At 37.0% G+C, this 7,826-nt stretch overlaps 1 long non-coding RNA gene across 1 annotated transcript; it reads left to right on the forward strand.

The window, feature by feature from the left end:
* The first annotated feature begins 4,629 nt into the window (after nt 1-4,629).
* On the forward strand, nt 4,630-6,936 carry LOC128558960 (uncharacterized). Its single transcript, XR_008371983.1, has 3 exons — nt 4,630-4,737; nt 5,979-6,094; nt 6,914-6,936. It is a non-coding gene; the product is annotated as an uncharacterized LOC128558960 (long non-coding RNA).
* Nucleotides 6,937-7,826: the final 890 nt, after the last annotated feature.

The following is a 7,826-nucleotide window of genomic DNA, read 5'->3' on the forward strand; positions in this document are numbered from 1 at the left end:
CAGAAATAAATAAAGTTATTCTTAAAACTAATAATGGTAAAGCTGTTTCCCAATTTGATTTTATAAGTAATGAATACCTAAAAACTACACGTAATATAATGGTCCCGTTGTATTGTTCATTGTTTAATATTATTCTGAACTCTGGTATGCTGCCCGACACTTGGTTAATAGGTTCAGTTAAACCAATATACAAAAATAAGGGCTCTCCTATTGACCCTGCAAATTACAGACCTATAACTATACTGAGTTGTCTTGGAAAAGTCTTTACAGCAATATTAAATAATAGAATATCTGAGTTTTTATCTGATAATAATCTACTACATGAAAATCAGGCGGGCTTCCGTGCAAAATACTCTACGACTGATCATATATTTACTCTCCATTTTCTCATAGAAAAATTGCGTTCTAAAAAGAGAAAGCTACTTTGCTCGTTCATTGATTTTTCTTCAGTTTTCGACTCCTTATGGCGTGTGGGTCTCTGGAGAAAATTGTTCGAAATCGGCGTCACTGGTAAAATTTTTAATGTCATTCAAAGTATGTACTCTGATATCAAATCTTGTGTAACAGTGAATGGACAAACATCAGCTTTTTTTTCCAAGCTTCAAAGGGGTACGTCAAGGGGAAAATTTGTCTCCTGTACTTTTTCCATTTATTTAAACGATTTGGAATCTTTTCTCTTAAGACCTAACAATGGTATCTTAATTGATGTACACGAAAACGACGCCGTCCGTTTTCTTAAAATCCTTATTTTGCTTTATGCAGACGATACAGTCATTTTAGGCGAGGAAGAAGTTTCTTTCCAATCATGTCTTGATAATTTTTACCTGTACTGCCAAACTTGGAAACTTAATATAAATTTCTCAAAGACAAAGATAATAGTTTTCGGTACAAATAAACCTAGCAGATATTCTTTTAGCATAAATGGTCAAACTATAGAGGTAGTTAAGGAATACAAATATTTAGGGGTAGATTTTTCTGCTTCTGGGAGTTTTTTGTCTTGCAAAAAACATATTGTCACACAGGCGAATAAGGCTACCCTTTGTTATACATGAGAATAAACAACCTTGACCTCCCCATTGATCTCCAAATAAAGCTTTTTGATCATACTGTCCTACCTATTCTTACATACGGAAGTGAAATTTGGGGCTATGAGAACATAGACTTAATTGAGCAAATACACGTTAATTTTTTACGTAAAATTACAAAAACGAGAAGAAGTACTCCCCGGTATATGTTATATGCGGAGCTAGGTCGTTACCCCATAGATATTATTATTAAGTCCCGAATGGTTAAATTCTGGAATAAGTTAATCTTGTCTAATGAAACAAAGATATCAAATATATGTTATAGATATATGATACAGTCTGACCATGTTTTTAAGTGGACTAATTTCATAAAAACTGTTTTAGACAAAACGGGTAATTCCCTAAGTCCCTGATGCTTTTTCGTACCGGCAACCATAGGTTCCCTATTGAAACCGGCCGCTGGACCCAGTCATTTGTCCCACATGAAGAGCGCAAATGTCGACTATGTCACTTTAACAGTCTTGGTGATGAAATGCACTACTTATTAGAATGTCCCTTCTTTGTTGAAGATCAAAGCTTATACCAAAAAGATTCTATCAAAGGCCGAATATTATCAAGTTTAAAGATTTATTATCAAGTACAAGGGATCTATTTTGACAAATCTTGCTTACTTTGTTAAAGATCTGATTGAACATTTCAGAAGGTTTTAACAAATTGCGTTAACTCACGTTCTTTTTAAATTCATTATCCATAGTAAATGTGTATCGTATTTTCATGAATTAAATCATTCTGAAAAAGTATTTTAGCCAATCAAATCGCGCGACTGTAATTCATTCATATAAGTAGATCGTCTAATACAAAGAAATTCTCGTGCGAAAGTACTTCTGTAGTCACTCTGTATTGAACTTAAGAAAACATTGTAAATGGTATAACTCTCTTCTCTTTTGTTAAAGGATTAATTTTCTACAACAATACCCGTATGACATGTTAATTGATAAAGTGAAAATGTTTCTATCATGTATTACTATTTAGATATTCCACAACCGATTGTCCATACCCATAATATATATTGTTTTTCTATAATAATTATTTGCTCACATGTTATTGCAGAATACTTGTATTTTGTAATCTGTGTCTTCAAAATAAAGAAAATGTTCTGTTCTGTTCTGTTCTGTACAATATGGTACAATAATTTTATTTGGCTTTAAACAATGTTTAATATATTTAGATATTTAATAACAATTTGCTTAGATATAAAATGGAGAAAATGTAACGTAATTTTATCATGAAAAAGCTATTATATTTTGCCAAACTATAAAAAGAATAACAAAAGGATGGCTTGAATTAAAATGATATAGACATGTAGATTTGTCTTTTAACTTTTTTTATAAAATTTATGCTTCTGACACCTCTCACCTGGGTCATCAAGTTTTATAAAAAAAAAAGGTCTTCTTTCTTGTGAAAAGCTACTCTTTATTTCCTACTCAATGTAACTGCTTTTTCCTAATAGTCCCCTACTCAACACAACTGCTGTCGTCAAAATGACAAAGATCAAAGAAAAATTTGTTGTTTGAGCAAAGGGGGTTATTATCATATTGGGGGGATTTTGACTGCCCCATCATTTTTGCCAAGGGGATTTTGATCACCCCATCATTTTTGCCAAGGGTGTTTTGACTATCCATTGAGGGGATTATGAACACCTTCTTATTTATGCTGAGGGGGTTTTGACCACCATGTCATTTTTCAGCCAATGGGGTTTTGACTGAGGGGATTTTGAGCGTCTCCCTTCTGCAATTTGAAACAAGTATGTGGTGTTAGAAACGAAATAATAAGTTTCCAAGTGTGATTTATCATAGAATAACCCGAGTTTTTCGTTCTTATGCGAAACAATATATCACTCAGGCCTACGGCCTTCGTGATATATTCTTACGCAGTGGGCGAGTGGGCTAAGACGCTTTCCTACGGAGGTGAAGGCCCCTGGTTCGAATCCTGGCTACTTCCATTACGGTGTGTCCTTGGGCAAGGCACTTTATCACGATTGCCTCAGTCGACCCAGCTGTAAATGGGTACAAGCAAATTGCTGGGGGTAAGGTATAATTGGTTTTAACTGTTCTTAAAATAGGGTCGCTCAAAAGCTCTAAAGAGCTTATGTTAATTGTTTCACAAAGCGACGATAAATAAAATTTACCTTTACCTTTTACCTTTACCTGTAACTCAAAACTCGGGTTATTCTACGATAAACAACGTTTTGGAACTCATTATTTCTTAATTGAAACACTCAGACTTCATTAAACCGTTCTATGTTTCTTAACGCAGAGACATAGAGAAAACAGTTCTAATGGTTGTTTTTATAATATGAAAAATATAACTTTTAAAATGTTCTCACGCATGAACATTTAGCGCACTGTTTTTGTTATCACAGCTTCCCAATAAACCAACGAATTTATATCACTGTCAATAAATATTACACACATATAAAGCACGTATATTACTGATAGAAGTCCTTCCATGATTATGAAGTCCTGTTTCTTTTGCGAGGCAATGATATGGTGATGAGCGAGGCCTAACTAGGGTACCAGGTCTGAAAAAGACAAATAATGCAGCAGAAAGAGTACGAGAACTATGAGCATAAATGAATAATGAATTTACATAAAATTTGTGGTTTTGGATGGGTGGGATAAATTTGACGATAGTCGATGTCGTTCGCTTGTTTTCCGAGAATGAAATGGCAGAATAATAGCTCAAAATTGCATAAAACGAAATTCACGATTTATCAGCAAAAAACACAGGGGAAATAACTACGAGTGGTCAGGCTAATTAAGTAACTTGCTATTATCGTTGTCGCCGCACGTCACGTTCCCACTGTTAGGCTCAGGTGTAGAGTCCATAAAATATGAAGCTATTTATTGCACAAAGCGAATCATAGATATAAATAAATATAATAAATATCAATATTTACTACATTGTTCCTTTTAGTGTGCCCTGATATACAGCATACTACATCAGGTACATTGTTCCATTTAGTGTGACCCGATATACAGCATACTACATCAGGTACGTTGTTCCATTTAGTGTGACCCGATATACAGCATAGTACATCAGGTACGTTGTTCCATTTAGTGTGCCCCGATATACAGCATACTACATCAGGTACGTTGTTCCATTTAGTGTGCACCGATATACAGCATACTACATCAGGTACGTTGTTCCATTTAGTGTGCCCCGATATACAGCATACTACATCAGGTACGTTGTTAATGTGCCCCAATGTATGATTAGCTTTTACTTAGGGTACATGTGGTCACTCTCTCACTGGATACTGTAAGATAGGGAGAGAAAGCATGCCATGGTGATTCATTTGGTTGCTGTCATTTGAGCATTTAAAAAACATTACATGCAAAAATTGTTGATAGTACTGTTAGTATAAACATGTTATCGCTTGTACAAAAAATTTCAACGTTCAGAATTTCAGCTTTACAATTGAAAGAATTGTCTGTGTTATCTCTGCTCAAGATTCCTTTGTTTCTTACAATTGATTAATTGATTAAAAATTTGCTTTTGCTTTCTGTATAACTGTAACCTTCACCATTGTTCACAAAGTTTTCATACTTTTTCAGAGTCCATCCAGCAAAAGAAAGAAAACCAGTCTTTGAGAGAAGCATTGGCTAACGAGCATGCAAATAACATATTTTCAGCCTGCATGAATCAGAATGTAAGTCCCCTTAACTCAAACCAGAATTTGACTAACAACGTACCACAGGTGCCTAATTCATTTCCACCTAACTTCACCTTTTCTCAATCTGTTCTCCACAACCCCATTCTTCCCTCTTTTCCTTCCACTAACATTGCATACACATCCGCATCAACTTCTCCAGCTAACCATGCACTTGCTGCCACCCCCACTCCTAACCTTGCACTACCTCCCACCTCCACTCTATCTGCTAACCATGCACTCCCTCCCACCTCCACTCCATACACTAACCATGCACTCCCTCCTACCACCACTCTATGCACTAACCATGCATTCCCTCCAACTGTCCCCTCATCTCCATCCATAAATGGTGCACTCCTTACCTCACTCTCCTCTACTCCATCCACAAATGTTGCACTCACTGCATCATTCCCTTCTACTCCATCCACAAATGTTGCACTCCCTCCAGCTCTCCCCTCTACTCCATCCGCAAGTGTCTCACTCACTGCATCACTCCCCTCTACTCCATCCGCAAATGTTGCACTCACTCCAGCACTCCCCTCTACTCCATCAACAAATGTCGCTCTCATTGCATCACTCCCATCTCCTCCATCCGCTAATGTTGCACTTCCTTCAGCACTCCCCTCTACTCCATCTTCAAATGTTGCACTTCCTTCAGCACTCCCCTCTACTCCATCTTCAAATGTTGCACTCACTGCGTCACTCCCCTCTACACCGTCCGCAAATGTTGCACTCCCTCTGGCACTCCCCTCTTTTGCTTCTGCAAATGGTGCCTTCCCTCCAGCTCTTCCGTCGTTATCACATTCAAGCCAAGCACCCCCTACAATACACCAGTTGTTACCTACAAACCATGTTCAACCTGCCACTCTTCCCTGTACTCAACCCACTTACCAAGCAATCTCACCAGCCATTCTCCCTGCTCCATCCACTTACCATGTACCCCCTTCAGCACTCCCTTCTTCTCCATCTACTAATCATGCTCTTCTTCCGACCCTTCCTTGTACTCCATCATCTAACCATGATCCCCCCTCTACCTTGTCTAACTCAGCACAACACACAATCTGTCCCATTACACCTGGCACATCTAATACAGGGTCACAAGACTTTAACAGTTTTCTTTCCATGTTGGACTCGAACTGTGGTGAATGCCTATTGAAAGCTGATAGGATTAATTCCTTGGAAACTTATGTACAAAAGTTGTCGCAAGATGTGGAATTCTGGTTTTTTATTGATTTTTTCAGAGAATGCTCCAGAGATTTCTGGCGAGGCCATTGAATCAGATGTGTCAAAAATTTCCTTGATTGACGATGATCACTACAGACCTAGACGGAGAATCCAAATCGAAAAATGTAAATACGTAAGTGATTGACAAATCCTTAATTAATACTAGTATCATATATGCGGAGTGTCTGTCTGCCTGACCTCCTTTTTCCTGGAGCATTTAACTTAAAAACTATGCAATCAGAAGTACAGCACACAGGAACCAAAACTCTGTCTTGCCCCATCTTTAAATTATCTCCCGTTTTTAATCTTCCAACATGGCAGAAGATTATAGTAATGGTCAACAACCATCTGACCTGTTTGTCCGTAACAAGTTCGTAACAAGTTCATGTCAGGTCAGTATCTTTTTATCCTCTAAACAGATTTCAGTGGTATTGACACCAGATGTTAAAATCACCAAGATGATGTGCAGAGCCCATGTTCCATTTGAGCACTTTAATAGGTCACATAAAGGGTTTAAAGGTCATGGGGTTAAATTTGCTGTCTGCTCTGTGTCTCTTAAACCCCTTGAAGGATGTTCATATAACTTGGCATAGATGTTCATATCAGTATGATTTGCATGACATATTTTCCAGTTTCTTCAGGTCAAGGTTAAGGTCACACTTAGGGATGTCATGGGGCTATATTTTGTGTCCAGTCTGAATCTCGAAAATCCCCCTTTTTCTATCTTGTCTTCCTATTTACTATAGAAGATAATCCAACTAGAATTGAAAAAGATAAGAAGACACAAAAAAATCATTGACTGCTGTTACCAATATACTTATTCAGATTATAGTCTTCATTTTTGGGCATATGGCACTTTATAGTGACAGTTAATGTATGTAAAATAAACTTACGGTAATATAAATTCAAATGTATAAATCCATGAATTAAAATTATTATTTTACATTTACAGGTGTTCCTAGAACAGGACGAGAGTATGCCCACTGGGTATGCATACCTTGTGTCAGGGTCCCAAATGGCGGTGCCTGTCATATGGCTTGAAGCAGTCAAAGCTCAGTTTAAAGGCAAGACAAAGCCTCATGCTGCTAAACTGGTTTTTAATGGTTTTTTTCAGCCTCATGAAGTCATCAAAAAAACAGGTGCTGAGATTCTTTCCACTCCAGTTGGAAAAGCTCTGCAGTTTATGTATATTTCAAAATAATTTACCATTTTCCAAATCACATGGATTTTAATTTTGCAATACCTGTATCACTACTTACATTTTTTTGGCGTTCTGATATTTACCAGCCCAGTAAGCTATTGATCAGTGCAAAGTTTAAAAATAAGTATATCACTTTGAAAGAAGGCACATTTTTGCAAAATGCTTGTGAACTTTAGTTATCACCTGATTTGACTACTCTGATGGCCACAATATATGTCTTTACTCTAATATTAATAAACATTTCCAAGTTCTGTATTATCATAATACTTTCTCAAGCACTTTATTTTTCTGCTTTCCGTGATCTTCTTACAAGTACTAAACATGGAGCCATGTGCCATTACAAAGGCCATTAACACTAAAATACACACAATGACCAGGGCCATCAATATGAAACGTGTATGAACAAAATATGTGATGGATCATTTGCCATTTTTAGCTCGACTATTCGAAGAATAAGTAGAGCTATTCTACTCACCATGGCGTCGGCATCGGCGTCACACCTTGGTTAAGTTTTTCGTACCAGTCCACTTTTTGACAAAGTCTTTTGAGATAAAGCTTCGAAACTTTCAACACTTGTTTACCATCACCATGGCCAGTTGTATGCAAGAGGACATAACTCTATCAAGGATTTTGGCTGAATTATGGCCCCTTTTGACTTAGAAAT

This window comes from Mercenaria mercenaria, chromosome 8, assembly GCF_021730395.1.
Source record: "Mercenaria mercenaria strain notata chromosome 8, MADL_Memer_1, whole genome shotgun sequence".
NCBI classification, from domain to species: Eukaryota; Metazoa; Mollusca; class Bivalvia; order Venerida; family Veneridae; genus Mercenaria; species Mercenaria mercenaria.